This window comes from Melopsittacus undulatus, chromosome 8 (assembly GCF_012275295.1).
Source record: "Melopsittacus undulatus isolate bMelUnd1 chromosome 8, bMelUnd1.mat.Z, whole genome shotgun sequence".
Lineage (NCBI taxonomy): Eukaryota > Metazoa > Chordata > Aves > Psittaciformes > Psittaculidae > Melopsittacus > Melopsittacus undulatus.
Window position 1 is genome coordinate 46,814,258 of NC_047534.1, and position 18,070 is coordinate 46,832,327.

Here is an 18,070-nt window from a genome sequence, read left to right on the forward strand (position 1 = left end):
GAACTAAACACTTTCTTCTTAGTTTGGTCAGACACCAATTGATACAGCCTTCAACCAAGCATTAACAAACTAAGTCAGCTTTCTATTGTCCAGGATAGTGGGAATGGGAATAGGCAGATAAGGGGAAAACCCCAAACACACAAATCCTGCAACTCCGAGGTAAAAATCCAGTGTCTGCACTGTGCAGTGTTCCAGGTTCTTCGAAGACTCTTAGCTGGTCTACTGAGTTAGCCCATAAGAAACCCCACATCACAAATCTCAAAGCAGAAGGGATCCTGGAACTCTTACTATCATCAGGTCCATGGCTCTTAAGTCTTGCAGAGCCAGGGCATCAGCCCAAACCCCTAAGTTGTGGATGCCAGTTGGATCCTCAATGCTCCTCCAAAACCAACTTGCCAGTGTCCCATGTTCCAGGAACACAAAGCAGACACATAAGCAGTGGCTCTCAGCAAAGCTGTTGAAGTCTCAGCAAGTAGATTAGCTCAGGGTCTCGGCCACACAAAAACCTATGTCCTGCTTTCAGGTCTGAACATGGGATTTCCGTATGGGTAACTTGTTACCAGAATAATGTACCCATGGAAAAATAAAACATTAGCTGTAAAAAAAAAAAAAAAAAAACAAAACCCAAATTACTAGAAGAAAGACCAATTTCAGTGCCTGCACAGTAACTGAGAGGTAAAAATTAACCTATCATGCTTAGAAAGGCTATTTGTAACATCCTCCATACTGTCTGAAATCCTGTCCTTTACAGTTTTGCCTGTGTGCATTCGTCTTCGCTTCCCAGCATCATCAGGCATTCCCCAAGAGTCACTTCTGTTAAGAGTATAAAGACAATACTTTCAAGGAAATCAGACTTGTCTGTGTAGGTTTTCCAACGTATGCAAACAATATACTTAGTTAAGCATGCCTGTTCATACATACACAGCATTTAAAACCCAAGCTATTACAGACCTAAATACTGACCACCCTGAACCTTAGCTCTGAGCTCCAACAAATAGGGTCACAGCTTTCCTCAACAAGGCTAATTCTAGTCTACTTTAAGCACAGAGGGAATAGCTTTCAACAAATTGCAAATAATTAAGAAGTTTTACTCCCCAGAAAACCAAGTTTTGTTACTCATCTGCTCTTCAGGTGCCTAGATTTAAAATGAAAAGGCAAGTACAGCTGCTCACAGCTGATAAGGCCTCATGCTACTGGCATCTATTTATATCCATGATCCAGAGTAACAAACCCACATAATTTAAACTACTGAAACAACTGTTGGATAAGATATGGAAATAGGAAGATTGGCCTAGAAGGCACCTCCCTTACTGCATAAATCCTTTCCTCACAGATCAAGAAAAAGCACATTTGGGTGAAGGTGATGAAGGATCCATACTGTCTCTGAAGGTCAACTGCCAAAGCAGAGAATCTCAAAACCAATTTCCAAGTTAGTACATGATGGCAGCTCCTGACGGCATCTTGTTGGTTCTTGTCTGAATGGTTCTCTGCCAAGCCAGTTAAATGTCTATCGACTGAGGTCACTATCATGCTGTTTTGTGTACAGGCAGCTCTCGCTGCTCAGCACTGCTCAGGAGCATTGCAGGATGATGTATGGGACCATGGATTTAGTATTTGTGATTAACCTCATGCAACTCCTGATTTGTAGGGTTGCAAAGCACAGATGACAACACAAGTTTAAGGTCCCAGGAAAGAAGGAAAAGGTAATCAGTCCTTTTTGTCTAGGTCCAAGAGACAGCAAATGTGAGAAGATGTCAGAGAACCATGGATAGAAGTGTGCTTCCACCTTCAGCTATGCCAGCCTGGCCCACAACTGACTGTCTCCTGTAGATGATATTCTGCTCAGCTGAGTCTGAAAACCCCTGCATAAGAGAATGTTACAACTCATAGCTATTACGCTACACTGAGCTACTGCTTATAGAAGAAGAAACTGCGCTTGCCCTGTACTCATCTGCAGTGTAATACTACTCTGTGCTCAGTTATCCAAAAGCATATTACAGAGGAGTGTTAAAAGCTTCAGGATACAGATCCACAGAGCCTAAAAACCAGTGTTAGCAGCTACCAGTGAACAAGGTGGATCCCACATCCCTGACCATTCCTAGCAGACTGATCCAAGTAACTAATCCACCAAAAAAATATCAGCCTGTCAGATTTGTGAGCTGATCAAATGCACTATACAGCTGCCTGACTGCAGGAACTGAAGCAAGACAGAAATGCCACAACTGTGGCAGATGAGAGCAGCACTGACCTTTCCAGGACAAGCGTAGTCTGAGATCACCTTTCACAAAATAGTTTCTGTATTATACAGCCTACAGGGGAAGGCAAGGGATACAGAGGCAGGCTAGAGAATGTCCTAGTCCGTTAGACCATGTATTCGTGTTTGCATCTTGTCCTAAATCTCCAGAATCACTGTGCAACTGAGACACTGGTTATTTCCAGCTAAACTTTTAAACTGTAAAATGGAAACAAACTTTGAATATGTTCCAGCAGTCAAAACTCTGCACAAGAGTGAAATAAGCAGCATTTTCAAAGGCTCTCCCTAGTGTGCCCTCCTGTTTCTTCTACAGCATCTCTCTGCTGTGAAAAATGTTCAATTTTATTTAAAGTAGAAGCAAATATCACTCTCAGATCTCTCTTCCCCTGCTTCTCCCCTATCTTTCTGCTCTACTGATAGAATAAAGATCCACTATCACAGCTGGGGAAGAGCGATACAGGGCCAACAAAAGATAACCAGACTGGGTGGGGAGGGATGTATTGGTATAGAGTCTGGAACAAGACTAAAGGAGAGGATTTCACAGGAGCAAATCTGAAAGAGCCAGCAGCTGGCCTTGAGGCATATGCTACTCAAAACCATCAGAGTTATAAGGGGTACCCTCATGTTGCCTCAAATCTGACTCCACCCCACAACAGTTTGCTATTCCTAGTCTTTCTGGTAAACTGATGTCAAACACCTATTCAGAAATCCAAGGTTAGAGAGGATAATATTTACATTAAAGAGATTAATCCCACTTCTTGTCATGCCTCCTGTGCTATATTTTGTTTTACAGTTTTTCATTTTGATTTTGTGTTCCAGATTTGGATAATGACAACAGGAACTCTGGTTGATACACATAATGTAAAGTAAACAAAATAAATACAAGCCTCAGCTCTGAGAACCTGGTGCTCTACATCTGTAGATAATGCAAGCACCAACAGTATGTGCACAATGTTTAGGCACAAAAGAATCAGGAAGAAAATCAATCTCAGACACCGACCATGGCAATTTGAAGGATAAAGTATGCCGGATGCAACAGAGTGACTTGGGCAGGGATTACCTGAAACTGTAACATTTTTTTTCCAGTCAAATTCTCACCAAGTATTCAGCAATTATTCAAATCTCCCGTCCCAGATGAGCAGTAGTACTGCACATCTGAGTGTTTTAACTAGCAGCCACATGGTTTATGAAACAGCCACTCTCTGTCAGGTAGGAGAAATGATCACCTGTTCTGCTGACCTAGCACAGAAACACATTTTGTCTCAGCTGGAAATTGCTCTTACACAACCAGCACTCTCAATACACTAGAAAATAGCTTAGATACCTGATATCATAGATTTTAATATTCTGACTGTGGATATGGCCATCAGAATCCTCACTGCCTCTCATTCCTCACACACTTAATATGTTTATTTAATTATATGCCTGTAATTCCATTTACATTTTACAGGAGGCAAAAGGTAGATAGATTCCAGTAAAATGACACTTGAGATAAGAGAATGAGCAACTAGAGAGCACAATGCTCTTTTTTTGCACACAGACCAGCCTATAATAAAAGGCTTAAAACCTCACTTGACCAGAGCAGGTAGGAAGCCTTAGCAAAAGCTAAACTAAAATTACTTTTCCAGACTTAAAGGTTTTAAAGGTAACTTGCAAAGTATGAATCAGTGAAGAGCTTTCTTCATAAATCCATGGGCAGACAGCTTTGGTCTGAGAGCTTTTTCCTTAGCTGCAGTGAACAAAGCTTTGCCCACCCTCACTGACTGGGGCACCAGGCAGCAGGCACAGTAGAGCTGAAGCAAAGAAGGTCAAATCCATGCTGCACTGCCTGGGAAAGCTCTGAACGGAAATGCTGGCTCTGAGTATAGGTACAGTAAAACATCTAGGAAACAGAAGGAGATTTAGAGCTGGATCTTCCTCCAGCTGCCTGTACATAAATAGCAGGCAGAAGGCTTTAGGGAGAGATAAGAAAATGACAAGCTCTGCCTACTGTTCAGATGAGAAAGGATAGGGGAAAAATGAATCAAACAACTCTGAATCTAAAAGAAGTGAGACATTATTTTCTAAGAACAATTTAACCAAAGACAAGATGGGATGAAGCCGAGAAGCTACCAGATGTGCCCTAATCATACAATTTATTGTTGTTGTTATTAAGTCAGTCCAATAATCATTAGGGGAAACATAAATAAAGTGAACAAACAAATCCCCACAAAACTGAATCGAGTGAAGGTTGATGCTGGCAGTGGCAGAAGGAGGCATTTCAGGGGGCAGAGTGACTCTAAATGTATCCATATCAAAAAATGGAAGGTATTTCTTCAGAAGTTGAAACCTGTCAGCAATACCCAGAGAAATTTTTGACAACCTCTAAAATTACTAGCCTAACAATCCTCACAGAGTGGATGAGGAAGATCGCGGATTTCATCTCATGCAAACTCACAAGCAGGTAGTAGGAGTATATTTTTTTCATAGAGGCAATATCTAAATCAAAAAAGCCCCAGCATGTTAACAGATTAAATGGAAATACACATGTAAGCCTTGATGCTGTTTTCAGCTCACCTAAAATCACTGTGTTAAAACAGATGCTCACCCTTTCCCCTATCCCTTACAAATGGTAACATGAAGCCAAGTGCCTATTAGGGAGCTAATCCCAAACTACAGTATCATTCTGTGTCCAAATGGATTTCCCCCCTTTTTCCTCCCTGTATCACTTTCTTTCAACTCCATTTGAAAAGAGTGATGTATTTGCAATAAAAAGAAGCTGCTTCAGCAGTGTATTTTCTTTTACTCTGAGTTTTTGCAGTACCCCATCCAAGCAGGTTGAAAGCAGATCCTGTACATTATCTCATATGACTAAAAGTCATGGGTAATTGAGTCCACTATACATGCATCCCTCTAGGGAACCTCTAGTTTTGGTAACAGAAATACTACTCCAATCTTTGCAATAAACTAGTTAACGAACAGGATGGTATACGCCTATATATGTATATAATGCAGGAATTTAAAATTCCCTTTTAACACATCAGTGGCCAAACAGCTAACACATTAGCATTTTTGGAAGTGGCTTGCACAACAGGAAAAGTGACTGCACAGTAGGAAAACTCCAGCAGGGAGACAGCAATCCAACAACAAACAGGACATAAAACATCAAATGGATAGTGAACTCTTGAGGAGCTAAAACAGATGCAAAAGCTGTTGGCGGCAGTGTGAAAAGATTTGCTTAGCAAGTTTATGAACACAGAGATGATGTGGAAATATTTATCAGTGCAATGCACTGAAAAGACATACTGACAGAGAAGAAATTTCTACATATGATATTAAAAAAACTGAAATGGCACCCACTAAATTATACCACTGGTATTAATTTCTACGTTGGTATGGTCCTGACACTGCAAATTTTAGCAGAGAGCTCACAGAAATCCCTTCCCTCTCCTAACAAGTGTATATTCATGGAAGACTTCCAGCTGAAAACAATGTCTGATTTCAAACCATAAAATTTAGTAACCGTTACTTCTAGAACTGAAGTGCACACATCTATCAAACCATGCTAGGTATTCACTTCTCCCAAACCCTGTTAAGTGGTCAACCAAAACAATCCCCCCAGTAAAAAGAACAAGCTTAAGCCCTTCAGAATAAGCTGAAAATTCTTCTGATCCCCCCCTAAAATCATAGTTATTATGGATGAAAAGTAATAAATCACAACAAAGAAATATTATCTATATATTTTTACAGTACTAGCATTTTGGATTTTGTGCTTTGTAACTCCATTTCATGCACTTCAGCAGTATCCCCCACATCCTATTTCAACCTTGGGCCTGCCGAGATCCACAATGCAACATATTCGTTATTAAAAGGTACCTTATTCAGAAAGTTGTTTTGACACTGAGTTAATAATACAGTGCGTAGGCAACCAATGCATATGGGGAGTGCTAGAATCTCACGAAAGGCAGACTCTCCTGCTAACTTCAGCATCACAGCCAGGAAACCGGCAAGTCAGACTGCTGCAAAGAAATTCCACTTCTTGTGTGACGTGGCACTAACATAAGGCTAAAATAGTATATACAGGAGGAACAGGTTATTGCCAGAGCATGCACTGTATTCATTCATTCCTTACCTTTTCCTTTACATGGCAGAAGTTACATCACCCCCTGAAACAGTCACAAGCAGGAGCAAGACTTGTACATGAATCTTTCTTTCCCTGGGTGCTTTGGGGAAGCAGGAACATGCACTCAAGTGAGCATTCATGCCTCAGCCAGCTTGAGGACAAGGCTCTGCACCAAAGTCCTTAAGACCTTCTCACGGCTGCTGATTTCATCCACAGCCCTGAAAGAGCATCTCAGCAGGACACTGCCAGCCTCCTTTTCAGCTCCCTCTCACTGACTGCCAGTCTCTGGCAAGTGAAATGTCAAGAACCAGGCAGGGGCGGTGTTTGGAGAAGGAGGGATAAGAGATTCTCACCATCCATCAACCTCAAAACCTATTCAGCCGACAACTTGAATGGAACTGGCATTTCATTCTCCATGGTAACAAGAGATGGAAAGAGGTTGGAAAAAAAAAGAGAGGGCAGACCCGGGAAATCTTAATGTTGAAGAAGCAGGGAAAGTTGTAACTTTGCAACTTCTCTTTGCTGTGCAAGTTGCATGTAGAAGAGGGAAAAGCCTCTTCCTTCCCGAGACAAGTTGGCCCACAGCCATGATGAGGTGCTGTTTCTGTGAGCAGTGTATAGATGTGGGGGGTCGGAATCCCTTATTCTGCACCAGTCCTGCCCAAAGGAAAGACAAATGCATTCTGAACACTGGGAATTAGGGAAAGCTGCAGATTATTGCCTCACAGAAAAAAGAACTGCCTGAAAGGGAAAAAGATACTGTCATTCCCTGTACAGCACTGCATGCGTACAGATCGAAACCACTGATGCCGACTCAGCCTGTGTGCCAGCATTGACCACAAACTGGAGTGGAGAATTAGCATCACCTGCTTTGCACCTCATGGGGAAATAAATGTCTACTACTTCTATTATGCTGGAATCACTTAGATGCACAAAGAAACGGTGTTTCTTCTTTCCTGAGGCACACCAAAATGAAGCATGAAAGCAGCGAGATTTAAAAGTCAGGCAGCACCTCTGCTGAGCTCATGGGAGCACTGGGTAAGTCAGTTCATAACATTTTAGGCCTGGCCATCTTATGAACTTCTTTTTTCCTGCTATTTCACAATCATAACTTGAGCTGTCACAGCCAGAACGCGCAAAACAGGGAAATTACATTTGGATTCATACACGTTTGTGTTCCAAACTGGCCCCATGCAGCTACTGAAAGAGTCTCTGGCTAAAGCACTTATGCAAGATAACCAAACAAAGGACTGAAAAGCTCTGCAAGTCCTGGCTGCTGCTGCTGCCATCTTATTTCTTTCTCCATTCTTTACACGGATTCCTCCCTGAAGAACACATTTAAATCTCCCTCCCCCACTCAAACCCACCACCTCTCAATTCTGAGTTTGTTCTCACTTTTGTACTTGCATATGGGACACACAGTAGTGTGGTACTTGTTTTAGAGCCATATCTCTACAGCGCAGCTTTTTGTGAAAGGTGACCTCCAGGGCTGTTCTGAGTTCTCCCAGTAGTCCTCATGTATCAGCAAATAAGTTAAAATAGATTTTATTTTTTCCTTAAATATCAATTTTCTTCATTGCTCCCACCTGAATTTTGGACATTCGTCTGTTTCTTATGCAAGTCTTTATTTACTATTCATAACACTGCAACCCGTAAGTCATGTTAATAAAAGCCCCTGCCCTCTGAACTTCAGCCTTTGCTAGCACCAACCGTTACAAAGCCATGTCAATACATGACTGCTTTTGAAAAATGCTTTCCTCCTCTGAAAAAAATGGCTTAATTTTTCTCCTTTGTCTTCCAAGACTCTGAATCTTGGCAAAACCAAATTGGAACCTCGGAGGGAACAATCTGACAGATACTTCACTTCTGCAGCCACTTCCTATTGTTCTCTGATTTATCTTCCCAAGACAGGCTTTTCCTTAGGTAAAGGAGGGTATAGTTACCTTTTGAAATGTACTTCAGTTGCATGGTTTAGAAGTCCTTCCCTTCTTTCCAGAAGAATTTAACAAGAAAAAGAGAAATGAGACTGTTCCAGGCTCTCTCTCCCAGCCGAAGCCAACTAAGCTAGGAGTGACACACGTCAGTTGGAAGATGCCAGTTTCCTACAAGTGTAAATAAGCAAACAAATCCTGCTAAATGCATCCACAATCAGATGAACTAATTTCTTCAAAAGTAAGTGAAAAGATATTTCAGAATTCCAGGGAGATATTTCCATCCCTTTTAAAATATACTCAACCCACATCTATGAAGATTAAGATATTTAACATAATAAGCTTTTTATGTTCTTTTCAAAGAACAATCTCGGAGTACTTTGTTGTTTTGCTTTGTTACGGGAGCACAAAAAGGAGAGAAGGTATTTTTGCCACTTGTCACAAAGCAGGATCATCTTCTCTGCACTTGCTGTTCACTGAGTTTCACCTTGATCCTTCTGAAGGTTTGAAAGCATTGTTTATCTATAGCTCAGGGAAGGGATTTTCTTCCTCTCTGAAGTTGACTCTAACATACTTCAAAGACTTGCTATCTACCAGCATCATCCACTTGCCTTCCTGTGATCCAAAAACCATACCCATAGAAACTGAGAGCTTTCCCAAATCCATTCTAGCAGCATGTTTCAGCCAAGGGAGAAGACACTGACCATGTTACTAATATTCAGAAATGTGCCAAAAAGCATCCCAAGTGCAGAGAGCTGTACCAACAATATCGTCCTACTCTGTGTTTTCTTACAGCCATCAGAAAAGGAATGGGGATGTCTCTCACCAATGAGACACACATTTTGGAAATTAATCTAATATGAACTGGCTGAAGTTAGCATCTCAAAAGGCTCCCTACGGAGAGGTACTGAAGTGAGAAGCATGCCCACACAGAATCAAGGTCTTATCCAGCTTCCCAAAACAGAACAATTAACAGTACAGCACAGCCAACATTCAAAGGACTGCCCACCATGTGCGCCTGTCATGCAATAATAAAAGCTGGAAAACAGCAATAGCTTCAGGTTGGCTGAGAATGAAGCCGACTTCTGTTCTGATCAAGTCTGGTGGGCTCTGCACAGCTCACATGTTACAAAAGCCTCCAACTCAACAGGCAGCAATTTCACAGAAAAGTGCACTGGTGGTGAACCTGAACCAGTGGTGAATATCACAAGTGGCAGTGTCACGTCATAGCACCCTGTACTGCACCTGGACCTGCTCAGGGAACAAACCAATCTGCTGCTGCCACAGCTGTTAACCCAGAACTAAATTCACTTTAAGTAGATGCCTGCTCTGAAAACCTTGTCTTGCCTACCAAGAAAATTAACCTCTGAAGTGACTACACTGTGATAGTGCTACAATTTAGCAGTAGAAGGCTATGCTACAGCTATTCCCTGAGATACCACTTTAAAACAGGGGAATGAGCAATCCTGTTATACATTAAAAAAGAAAACTTAACAAATATTCCAAGTTCAGAGTTAAGTATCCACCCACCAACCAACAGAACCAAGATTGAGCCAGAATTTGTGTCTAAGTGAAGCCATATTGAAAGAGGCTTTAAACACAATAGAGAAATATCCCAACACCAGACTGAATCACCTGGCACATGGAAACAGTGGAGACCAAATACTCTCCTGTTCCTGCTCACAGCATCAGGCAAGCTCAGTTGATCAACTATTCCCTATCCACAGGAACTCACATAGACTAATACCATGACATAAAGTAACCAACAGCAAAACCCCCTATCTAAAAGTCAGTAGAGGAACTAGAAAGGCAGCAAGAAGTTATTGTTCACTAAGATCACAGAACGGTTTGTGTTGGAAAGGACCTTAAAGATCATCCATTTTCAAGCCCCCTGCCATGGGCAGGGGCATCTTCCAGTAAGACCAGGGTGCTCTAAGCCCTGTCCAGCCTGGCCTTGAATGCTCCCAGGGATGGACATCCACAACTTCTTGGGGCAACCTGTTCAGTGTCTCACCATCCTCACAGTCAAAAGCTTCTTCCTTCTATCTAGTCTAAATCTACCCTCTGCCAGTTTAAAGCCATCCCCGCTTGTCCTGTCACTACAGGCCCTTGTAAAAAGTTCCTCTCCAGATTCCTTATAGGCCCCCTTTAGGGCACTGGAAGCTGCTTTAAGGTCTCCCTAAAGACTTCTCCAGGCTGAACTCAGCCTATCTGGTCCTCAGTGCCTTCTTATTTGTACAAGCCAGAACCCTTTAGCCCCAGAATAATGACACCTGAGAACGAAAGAGGTCCTATATCAAGCTGGCAGGGCAAAAGACTCAAGTCCAGCAAATCTCCACTCAACAGCTACCCCACTGAACACTATGGTCAAAAACCAGAACATCTCAGGCTTCTGCACCTCTGAAGCTACATCTCAGGGTTGTAGCTTCATTTTTCAAAATACATTTGTAAAGGTATTTTTACTTCTGGAATTAAACACCACAGGAATAAACAGCCATTTTGATTTCAGGTCCAAAGTCACTCACTATCACAGAAATAGTAACAGCTCTGCAGACCCTGTCAATGCCAAGGGTTCATCTGCTGTGGTAAAGGAACATTTATTTTTTGGTTTTACATTCCCAATTTTATCCCAGATAAACAAGACAACTTCTAAGAAACGTGGCGAAAGAACTACAAATTTACACTTAAGAGCATCATGGAATAAACCTCACATTTTACCTGGCTGAAAAGCAGAAGTGAGAAAGAACAAGCGAAAAAGGCAGATAGTCAAAGATTCAGAGGACAAAACAGAAAAATACTACACATTAATCTTTTAAAGCATAGACTAAAATGGTTTCTGGGAATAAAACAAAAGCTTAAAAACATTAGAAAGCACACCAAAATCATCCAAGAATTCCAGACCTCAAAACATTCTGAGGACAGCATTCTGGAAAGCGAAAGAGTCTTGATTTAAATTGACAACCATGGCTGAAGTCTCTCTGAGCTATTCTCAATACAAGTCTTTTCAAGCTAGGAATGAATATGGACAAAGAGTACACAGACGGAGCTGACCTGATGACACAACACGTGTGTCATCAGCAAAAGAACGCACCGTACCACTGACCTGTCATTTCCCACTGAAGACACCACCCCAAGAGGAGCAAGATGCACTTCACACATACAATTTTATCAAAACATATTTCTCTACTAAGCAAAATGATACTAAGTCCATAGCTTCCTAACTTCAAGTGTGCTACAAAATTAATCAAATAGAAGAGTTTAATAAAAATATCTTCAAAAGAATCACCACAATTTATTCAGACCATCCCAGTAAGCGTAAATGAATCCCACGGGACTGAAATTTTAACCTACTTATGCTAAATAATTCCCCTTCCCCCCTTTAATTAGTCAGAGTGTTTTAAAAACTTCTCATAAAATAGGAACTCATTCAGCATCATCCTTCCACTGTTTTAGAAACAAAAAGAATAAATGCAAAGTCATTTGCATCACAGGAGTTTCATGTTTCATAACAGACAGCAAATGACTACAACAGTCCTAACAATTTCCTTGGCTAACGCTATCTAAACCAAGATGCATAAACTCACCTCAATCTGTTACCCAAGAATTTGCAATGGAACTTAACATTAATGACATAGAGAGGTGAAAGCTTTTAACCAGCTTTGAGAAGAGTATTAGAGGCATATATGTTTTGAACTCTGAAATGGTATATCTGCAGTAAAGGTTTTCATTTCAATATTTCACATGCAAAGGTTTTCATGCAAATAAATACACATTCCTCTAAACTGAAAATGTTTACAAGGGCACAATTGGCTGTTTTCATTGAGTATAAATAGACAACTGATTTATACTCATTTATACTCTATAATTGGAACCAGAAGCAAAAGACATGTAAGAAATGTTTTCTTCTTTGCAGATGTTCTTCCAAGATTTAGGAAAAGTTCTACTTCAAGAACTTAATATAACGGTATCCAAATCTAAATGCTGCATGGCTTTCATGGGTAAATTTAAATGGAATAGTTGGTTTCTTCCCCCCCCTCACCCTCCCAATTTCCTCCTGGATTTAACCTATTTCATATAAGATTAAAACAGCTACAAAGACTGCTAGCCAAATTAAACACACCATGATCCCACTGCAAATAAAGCTATCTTTTAACAAGCAGCAGGGGAGTCAATGCAAATGAATCAGCACTAACTGCTATCACTAAGTACAAAAAAGAAAAACACTACCCCATCATTCTAAGGGGGATCAGAAAAGGCTGCAAATTGGAAGCAGTTTTACAGGTGAAGAAATGAGATACAAGTTTCATGTGACAGAGGCAGGTCTAAACATCTATTTCTGTCTACATTTCACAGGGCTACTGAAATGTAAGTGATATAAGATGTAAGCTTGGGACACAGGACACTACTTAAAGCACAGCACTAATCTATGCCTTAAAGGTCTACCGGTGTAAATAATACAAAAACAATGGGTTTGGGGATTTTTTGTGGGGGGCATGGAATGGGCAGATCCTAACCAATCTTATTTTCCCACTAAGTCAGCATCTCAACAGCTTAGCCATCTATAATTGAACCTGTGTCTTAAGAAACTGATTTCATTTAATTCTGTATCATTCTACAAATAAGAGGACAATACTTGGAACAGATGGCACAATTCACTTCAGCCTTTCTGCTATAACTAACTGCTCCCACGATTTCTAGACCACTTTCTAGTTTTACACACAATGATCCAGCTGGTACAAAACAGAGAAACTTCCCCATCAGTGGGATGAAGGGAAAACAAAACACCAAAACACTTTTCAGCATGCCAGCTGACCAAAATGTTGCAGATAAATATAAAGGAGAACCCTATATTACATCTTTCTATTCACCCCCACTCTCCAGATACCAAAATAATGGAAGAACCAGCCTAGGTACCAATGCAGACGTGACGAAAGAGGCCTCAGGCACAGACAAATAAGTAACTTCTGCAACTTTCAAAGCAACACAAGTTTCCAGCTGCTGGCTTCTCTTCCCCAGTGTAATAAGATGTAACATGAATTCAGTTTACAGTATGATGCCATATTTTTGCTGGAAGGCATAAGAGATCTGAATGTAACAATGCGTTAAATTGGAGTGTAGCACCTGTGTCTTACCACCAGTCTCTTGATTTCCCCAGGGCCAGAGATGTGCCTGCAACCTGGAGACGGCCAGCACAGGCTGACTTACTCTTCCCGAGGCAGAACTACTTGGGCACAAGATCCCAAACTTGACCGTAGATCCCAGGCATTGTGATAGTGGTGGGGAGGAAAAGCAGGCTTTGAATCACAAAAATGTTTAGGTTGGAAAAGACCTTCAAGAACATTGAATCCAAAACATAATATTGCAAGCTCACCATTAAATCATGTCTTTAAGTGCCACAAAACATGTATCTTTTAAATACTTCCAGGGATAATGACTTGACCATAATGCTATCAAATGCTCCAGAGAAAGGGGTTAGTCTGTGAAAGACAATATTTAACATTATTTACAGGCATCTCTCACATCTCCTCTCACTTGTTTGTGCTGCTGTAAGAAAGGTGGGCATATATTATAATTCAGGCAACTGCTTCAAGTAACCGCATCAGACAGAAGCATCAACATCTCCTACAAAAGGATACATTAGGGATGCTTGTCTCTCCTACAAAATGCTTTTAAAACAACCCTCTCTGCTGCAGCATGGACTCTAATCAAACACCTGCATTCTCTCAAGGTATCTTACTGACATACCCAGGCAATATGATGTGCAATGAAAGGGGATAAAGCTTTGCTTCCTAGAAAATAAAATCAGCTGATTTTAGCACAGGAAAAAAAAAGGAGGCTGAAGCTGTCACTAATGGCTTTATGAGTGTCTGATTTCTAATGCTAAAAGCTTCCTGCACTTAGGTTACGAATTTGGAAAGCAGAAATTATGAAACAAAAGTATGTCACACACTGTCTCACAAGCGTGTTAACTTCAATCTCTTCTGTGAAGGTAATTTGTACACTGCAGTTTTCTGCATTTTGCTATTTCCTCTTCTTCTGGAGCAGCAAGAAAGGAGACATGTTGCTGAAAACATCTCATATTTCCTAGGCTGACCTTGTGTTCACTGCTTCTCCACACAAACTAATGCCAAAATACCATGCCAATCCTTCTGTCCTGCTGCCTTTTTTCTTTGACCTCCAAATAAGTACTCCTAAATATTCTGTGACTGCTTGGAAAAATCTACTGTATTCCCACCTCCTCAAATCATTCCTCTGTAAAACAGTTAATCTTGAAAACACAATGCTGTCACCTTCCTTTTGCAGGTTTCTGCCACTGCTGTCACTATGGAAACAATCAGAACATCAAATATGTCAGTAAGCATGATTTATAAAATATGAAAGTACTAAAGGTAAAGACTCTACATAAAAAACAATCAAGACAAAATTAGCTTGTTAGCATGGAAACATTGGCTTTGAAGGATTTTAAAGTTCATATGAATTCCTAGGGCAATACTGCAGCGAGGTATGGCCAAGGAGAGAGCTGTCAGTGCAGCATCATGCATTAAGTCACACGGCCAAAGGCTGTAACTATCTGCCAGGATGAAGTGTTGTAATCATCCCTCTTCCATCCATTTCAAAACACAGAAGGCAGAATATCCACAAAACATTACAATGTAAGAAACATTGCAAGACACACAAACATTTGTTTGAGATCTATAAATAAATTAAGGAAGGCCCTTGCAGCTTGTATTGCCTGTATCCCAGTAGTGCATTCAGTCATCTTCCCCACTGTTCATCATCTTCATTCACATCTGCATCAGAAGCAAAGTCCAAGCCAATTATTCTTAGCTTCCTAACCAAACAAAGATTTAATGCAATTCTTAGAGAAACATCAGCTATAAAGCTTGGTTGGACAGCTATTCTGTTGTACTGTAGCTTCAGCAATGCAAAAGCAGAGTGCTTATTATTGCTGTAAGATGGGGTTCATCCAAGTCCTGTATGTGCAGAAGAAGCAGTTTTCCCCCTCTCCCAAGGCTCATCCCATACTTCACTTTGACATGTTGACTCAATTATAGCACACAGGAGCCTCCAGGGAACAAACACAGCTTTTTGAGACAACTCCCTCTCCACCACACACACATTCTCACTGTGCTTATTTAGAAGCTAATTTCAGGGAATGTTTTGCTTTTCATCATCCCATTATGCTCTTTCTCTCCACTCACTACATTACTGTGATGTACATACCCTATTTGTATTGCTGCTTTTCTTCACCTGTGCTGGCTTAGAAAGTAAGTCACTACTCTCTCTCAAATTCAGCTACTGAAGTTATAATACAGACAGCAAAAACAAGAGGGACAGCTTCTTATGCCAAGATAGAACATTTCAGCATAAGAAAAGACAGCAAGGAAACAACTCAAATTAGAGCCACAGAGTACCACGAGAAGAGAAGAATTGACATGCAGCTGTGAAGCACTTTCAAAGTGTCATGCAGCCGAAAGTATAAGCGTACACTCTTCTTGGTAATTATATGGCAGACAGTAAGCTCCAGGTGCCACTTCAGGTAGGTGAGACAGCTTGGCAACTAGTTAGTGATGGAGAGGTGACCCTGAAGACTACTTACTGTCTTTTAAGGCTTGACTGAAGGACTTCCGCACATCTATTGCCTTCAATGCTACATGCACATAGACCAGATTCCCCTGCATTCAGATTCTCCCAAGTGCCTCAGTAAAATAGTCTACGGGATTCTTGACTTAAAAACATTTCTTTACTGGATATCTTAATGACAGTTGGAAATTTACCACATTATTCCCTTTTTGCTACAGGACTGGCCACTTTGGCAGCAGTTGAAATACTCTTAAGACAGAGATATTCCCTTGTTCACTTGAAACATACACTTTTGATTCCAATTTCCAAAATCTGAGGTGACATGCTTTGTCTGAGATTCCCTCTGTTACACTGCAAGAATCAGCTGGGATGAACTGCATCTCAGACAGGAATTGCAAGGAGAGCATGACTGAAGGACCAACAGGGTAAGGAAGAACAGAAGGAGTTTACAGATCACAGAACTGAGAGGAAAGGTAGAGCAGAGGACAAGGTAAGTTGAATTAATAAGTCTTCTGTGGGAGCTCTCCTGCCACAAAAGCATCTTTTAGAAACAGAGTGAATTTTGTTGCACTGTTTCCCTGGTAATGATTACATCAGTGCACAATATCAGGAGAGGCATAGTACAGAAGACAATTCAGAGCTGGAGTTTATCTTGCTCAAATTTGGACAACTTGAAATAAGCTATTCCACCCCTTTTGAAAAGTTTCAAGAAACCCCAAATTAAAATATTCATGGAAAAAATCATTCTTTAGAAATTGACTCACACATTGCACTGTGTAACTTTATATCCTCTTCTATTCCGCTCTTTTTTTCCCTCTTTGCTATCAGTCATGCATGCCCAGTCCCACTGATTCCCATTCACCCCTCAGAATTAATAACAAACACAGCCATGAGTTCCACAGACAAATTTGGGCATAATAAAAGTACTTCCTGTCAGCAGTTTAGGTTTGGTTCTGCTCAGCTCTTCTGAATAACTCTTTGTTTTCCCATAGATAAAGTAAAAAGAAAGTTTTAAATTACCAATGCTAAAGTATTCACTGCTTTCAAAATACTTCAGATTTGTCACATCTTTAAACAGTTCCAGATTTGTAAGCTTTGAATCATATTTATAATGGCACTGTGCTACTTCTCATTTGTGCACGTGCCTCTCTGCCTCACTTCTGTGTCCTTTCCTGCCATTGAAAGGGCCTACAAAATACTGCACTTTGAAGTTCAAGTAACTATGGTATCTACACAGTATTTTCTACCTTGCATTCTGAGACCATAATTAGGCTACTGTAATCAGGTTGATGCTAATTACAATGTGATCTCTAGTAAAGAGTGCTCTTAGGACTCTGAACACCACCTTCAACAGTCAGTGCCACAACAGTGAACTCCAAAAATCCAAGTTATAAACCTTACAAACTTTTGCATTTACAGTACAACTTCTGCAATTACACCACTGAGATCAATAGTGAAGATTATTGGAAAAACTCCGTGTTATACATGGAGGGAGCATTTATTCTTTGGGCATTCAGAATCTAAAGGAACAGCAAACTCAGGTTAACTTATTTCTGAATAAGAAGTCCACACTATGATTTAAGGTACTTAAGTTTATTACAGACTGACTTCCTGTCTTTAAAAAGTTAAATCACCTTTTCTCAAATGCATTCATGCAAACAAGTCTTCAACAGTCAACCTGGTGAAACTCTCCCATTCTCCATGTGCCTTCAGAAAACAAAGGGCAAGGTAAAAGAGCTTGTTTTTAATGTCAAAACATTTTCTTACGATGGTGGATCCACCAAAAATGAAAACTGTTTTTGGCAGACACCTGAATTGGGTACTTTGTACCAATACAGAAAAGGACCTCATTATGCCACTACAAATACCATCCCCTATCGCCTTGTGATGGATTACTTTCAACCCCACTACTTGGATATAACTTCCAATTATATCCTTAGCAGGAAGGATTTCATTAAAAAACAGAACACTAAACTTTTACAATTTATGGAAGGAAAACATGAGCAACAGGGGACAAGTTTAATTTTATCAGCTCTCTCAGCAGAAATACTCAGTGCCAGAAAGAAGTCCGTGAAATCTCATGCATCATGTACATAACTATACAGAAATACTGCTTTCTTAGGGTGACCAGAAGTATAGCCACAGCTGATCATCTAACACAGTATTTGCACATTTAACCAAACATATTTGAGATTCCTC

General features: G+C 40.6%; 1 protein-coding gene across 4 annotated transcripts in view; it reads right to left on the reverse strand.

Annotated features, from left to right (window-relative positions):
• Positions 1 to 18,070, reverse strand: part of NDST2 (N-deacetylase and N-sulfotransferase 2) — a 136,564-nt gene that overhangs the window by 85,114 nt on the left and 33,380 nt on the right. The window contains exon 1 of one of the 4 annotated variants that reach the window (XM_031052161.2): positions 8,300 to 8,363. The exons of the other annotated variants lie outside the window; for them this stretch is intronic. The gene's annotated coding sequence lies outside the window, so the exon portion shown is untranslated. Of the gene's footprint in view, positions 1 to 8,299; positions 8,364 to 18,070 lie in introns of those variants that run through there. 4 annotated transcript variants of the gene reach the window in all.